The sequence below is a fragment of the Otolemur garnettii genome, unplaced genomic scaffold, assembly GCF_000181295.1.
Source record: "Otolemur garnettii isolate 467f Iridium unplaced genomic scaffold, OtoGar3 scaffold00176, whole genome shotgun sequence".
Classification (NCBI taxonomy): domain Eukaryota; kingdom Metazoa; phylum Chordata; class Mammalia; order Primates; family Galagidae; genus Otolemur; species Otolemur garnettii.
In genome coordinates, this window is record NW_003852571.1 from 1,289,086 (window position 1) to 1,294,028 (window position 4,943).

Consider the following 4,943-nt stretch of genomic DNA (forward strand, 5'->3'; position numbering starts at 1 on the left):
AAAATTGTGCAGGTAGTAGTATTCTTCATTACCAAACACTTGAAGTTGGAATTTCTTTTTGAATTTTAATGGTATTTATTCTAGCAACCACATTATTACAAAAGCATAATTTTAAGAGGCTTCTATTCTCAGATACTTTAATTAGCAGCTCTCACATATACACATTTATAAATCATCCTTGGTGTGCAAGGAGCCTCATCATACAGAGAAACATAAAATTGAACCTTGGAAGAGATCTCAAGAAAAGAACCTGGCTCCTGCTTTATATCTTCCTAAACTGACCATAAATAAGCCATCTGCAACAGCCATCCACCCCTAAGAAATAAGAGAAGACAATCACACATGATGAATGGTTTCCAGAGAAGTTTTTTGGTTTTCCCTCTGCCAATAAATAGATGGTAACTCATTCCTTGTCTCAATACCCAGAAACTGCTGCTATCAGTCAAAGCCATTATTTGTTCTCATAATATCTGTTATCTTCGGGATTCAAAAAGGAATGTGAGGCTGTGCTGTGGACTCGATCTTTTGCCATATATAAGTTATACTGTGGCGCATGCAAGTCATGCTCTGATGCCACTAACATCCCTTCTTTGGAATCTCAAGGAGCATCCAGTGGCACAGCCATGGAAGAGACAATAGGGATTTTCTTAGCTTGAAAATAGTCATAAGCCTTCTTTTCACAGACTGAGTGTGACATTCTTCTCACTGCTCTGGATTCTGTCCACCACCATTTCATAGGGTTCATCCATCACATTCACCCCATTCAGTTCAATGATGATAGCCTCATCTTTCAGCCCAGCCAGGTCAGTAGAGCTGTCCTTCTGCACCTCTTTGAGGAATGAGCCTGGAAGACCCTGAAGGGCATTGAAGTGAAAGCCATCACCATTATCACCTTCATCCAGCCTACAGAGTTTAGGCTTATGATCTACTGTAGTACCTGTATTTGAGGCCTCCGGAGAAGCAGGACCAGGAGCCGGATCCTCCTTGACAGAGACATTAGGCAAGTTCTTGACTTTGATGGTAGAGAAATGGAGAAAAATGACCCAGTTTATATCTACTGTCATCTCTTTGTCTATTACAAGCAACAAAGACTGATCTCCACACTTTCTAATCATTTCCACAACACTGTCATGACTCAGAGTTTTCACAGACTCACCATTGACAACAACTACCAGGTCATTGTTCTTCAAGCCAGCCTCCTCTCCTGGACTTCCAGAATCTATGTCCATGATGATTTGACCTTTCTGCTCTGGGCCTGCACTCAGATAGAAACAATAGCCACTGCTTCCCTTCTTCATATACACAACTCACAGCTGGAGGGGTAACAGTTTAAAACTGGCTATTTCTCTTTTGAATTGTATCTTCTGCTCACTGTGATGCTTCTCAGTTTGTCCACCAGCAGGAACATTACATGGCTTCTCAACTTCTTAACCTTTTCAACCACTTATTCATGGCTGACATCTTCTATGTTCTTCTCATTCACTTCAATAACATGGTCATAGGTCAGCACCCAAGCTTTCATGTCCACAACTGGATTTGTGATATTGGTCAGGTATACCTCCTTTTTACCTTGGGACAGTTTTCAAAGAGAGTCATAGCTGTTCCCCTCCTTCACTAGGTAGCAGAGTCATGGCTGGGTCCAAGTCTCCACTCACCCATTCATCACAAGGGACAGTTTATTATTCAAACCTTATTCTGACTTTGACTCAACTCTTTTAAGTCCACCTGTATTTTTCATTGCTTTCTCATAGGAATCCCCATCCAGAATAGTAAAGTCAATTAATTCACTCTCTTTCTGACCAGGTCGACAACCTGCATATGTTCTTCCTCATCCACAAAAACACTGTTGACCCTAAGAACTCTGTCTCCATTCTGGAGGCCAAGCCTTCTCTGCTGGGCTCCCCTCTCAACCACTGAACTAGGTAGCCATCAATGTCCTTCTCAACTCTCAGGAAGAAGCGATAGCTTTGTTCACTTTGTTTAGACAGTTTACATGCTCAGGACTTGAAGGTGGAAGCCATTTCTGTATCAGGAAGAAAGAGGAGCTTCTCTGTTCACTTGAGGACCTTGTCTCTGTTGGCAAGCACAGGTCTTAGAACTTACTGGATTGCTCAGCCATCAAAGCCTTCAAAGTTTTTATTTTTATTTTTTGTTTATTAAACCATAGCTGTGTACATCAATACTGTCATAGGGTACAGTATGATTTTTTTATATATAATTTGAAATATTTTCATCAAACTGGTTAACATAGCCATCATGTCATTTCCTTCAAAGTTTAAAAAAAAATCAAAAAGTCAGTTTTACTTAAAAACATTTTTGATAAAGAAATAAAATTTTTAATTTTATTAAAACTTGACTCTCAAGTACATACCTTTTTAATATCTTGTGAGACATGGCCAGTGATGGTGGCTCACACCTATAATCCCAGAACTTTGGGAGACTGCAGTGGGAGGATCAATTGAGCCCAGGAGTTATTACAAAAGTATTCATGGTAAAAGAAAAAGATCATCCAGATATTACAAAAAGTATTCATGGTAAAAGAAAAAGATCTATTCAAAGCACAAGAAAAACCAATGGATTTAACATAACCAATATGAAAATCTCACCAGTATGGTTTGAGATTATACATTGCAACCAACCTTTAGGAAACTACCACTTGTTGAATTTTGACATAGTATCAAAGAAGAATACCCACACCTATCTGGGAAGTCTATTAAGATACCTCTCCCTTTTAAAATTATATACATCTTTGTGAGGACAGAATTTTCTTTAAACTTCAATCAAAACAATATAGCACAAAGATTCACCTTAGAAGCAAATATAGATCTACTTACCCTCTGTTATTAAAGAGACAATATACTAAAAAGATTTCTAAAATGTTAAACACTGATACTGTTCTCACAAAAATTTTCTTTTTTAAGAAAATAGTTATTTTTATTTTAAAATGTTATTTTAATTAAATATATTTCTATTAAATATATACAATTATATAAAGAAATTTAGAGTTTCTTTTTTTTTGAGGATTTTTTTTTTTTTATTAAATCATAGCAGTGGAGACAAGCCCCGAGGTGGAAACCATGGGAATCTCCTTTCTACAAGGGTCCCCAAGAAACTCCAGGGAAGCCTGGGAGGTGTTCCTAGGGAACATAGCCTGCTGAGTTGCTCACGTGTTCCGGCAAAGTGGCATAGGAATCTAGTTCCTGCTGCCAAGGAGACTGTTTTGTAACAGAGAATGGCCCAAAAAAGGGTAAGAATGTATTCTGTCTCTTTAAAACCCCTTCACCCTTTTGGAGAACTAAAACCTGCATCCCTGCCTCAGGCCAGTTGTCAGGAGGGGTTGGGGAGTGTCCTTTATTCATTGTACCTCAGCAGATGGCTCTACTGGAATTGTCTCTGCAGAGGTCCACAGAGGTATAGGTCTTCGGATATCCTGGAAGGGGGAGCTCCTTCGCCCAAGATTGTCTTCTTCCATCAGGACCATCAACAATAGTTAAGACAGCCTGAAGCTGAAACTTCCCATTTAAAAGCAATGTATGTGGTTCTCAACCTTCCTAATGCCGTGATCCTTTAATACAGTTCTTGTGGGTCGCAGCCCACCAGTTTGAGAACCGCTGGTAGAAGATGGCATTTTAAGACAGGAGTCTCTATCTCATTTTCTGGCAAATTAATAAACCCGTCTTTCTGTCTCCTCAAAAAAAAAAAAAAATCATAGCAGTGTACATTAATACTATCATGGGGTACAGTGTACTGTTTCTGTATACAATTTTGAAATACTTTCATCAACTGGTTAACATAGCCTTCATGTCTTTTTCTTAGTTATTGTGTTAAGACATTTACACTCCACAATTAGAGAGATTTACATGTACCCTTACAGAATGCATTATAGGCGTGATCCCACCAATCACCCTCCCTCCACTAACCCTCTCCTCTCCCTCCCCTCCCTCTCCCCTCTCCCCATATTCCTGGGCTAAAATTGGGTTATAGCTTTCCTATGAAAGCTATAAATTAGTTGCATAGTAGGGCTGAGTACATTGGATACTTTTTCTTTCATTCTTGGGATACTATGCTAAGAAAAATATTTTCCAGCTCCATCCATGTAAACATGAAGAAGGTAAAGTCTCCATCTTTCTTTAGGGCTGCATAGTATTCCATGGTGTACCTATACCACAATTTATTGATCCATACACGGATTGATGGGCTCTTGTGCTTCTTCCATGACCTAGCAATCATGAATTGAGCTGCAACAAACATTCTGATACAAATATCTTTATTGTAGTGTGATTTTTGGTCTTCTGGATATATACCTAATAGAGGAATTATAGGATCAAATGGCAGATCTATTTTTAGTTCTTTAAGTGTTCTCCAGATGTCTTTCCAAAAGGAACGTATTAGTTTGCAATCCCACCAGCAGTGTAAAAAGTGTTCCCTTTTCTCCACAACCATGCCAAATCTGTGATTTTCAGATTTTGTAATATGGGCTAATCTTACTGGTGTTAGATGATATCTCAAAGTAGTTTTGATTTGCATTTCTCTGATGATTAAGGATGGTGAGCATTTTTTCATATATCTGTAGGCCATGTGTCTGTCTTCTTCAGAGAAGTTTCTCTTCAAGTCCCTTGCCCACCCTGAGAGGGGATCACTTGACCTCTTCTTGCTAATACATTTGAATTCTATGTGGATTCTGGTTATTAAACCTTTGTTGGAGACATAACCAGCAAATATCTTCTCCCATTCTGAGGGCTGTCTTGCTTTACTTACTATGCTTTTGGCTGTACAGAAGCTTTTTAATTTGATGAGGTCCCAGTAGTATATTTTTGATGTTGCTTCAATTTCCTGGGAGGACCTCTTCATAAAATTTTCGCCCAGGCCGATTTCTTCAAGTGTTTTCCCTACACTTTCTTCTAGTATTTTTATAGTTTCATGTCTTAAGTTTAAATCTTTCA

General features: G+C 38.6%; 1 pseudogene; it reads right to left on the bottom strand.

Moving 5' to 3' along the window:
* Positions 1-451: 451 nt before the first annotated feature.
* Positions 452-2,119, bottom strand: LOC100941934 (annotated as a pseudogene).
* Positions 2,120-4,943: the final 2,824 nt, after the last annotated feature.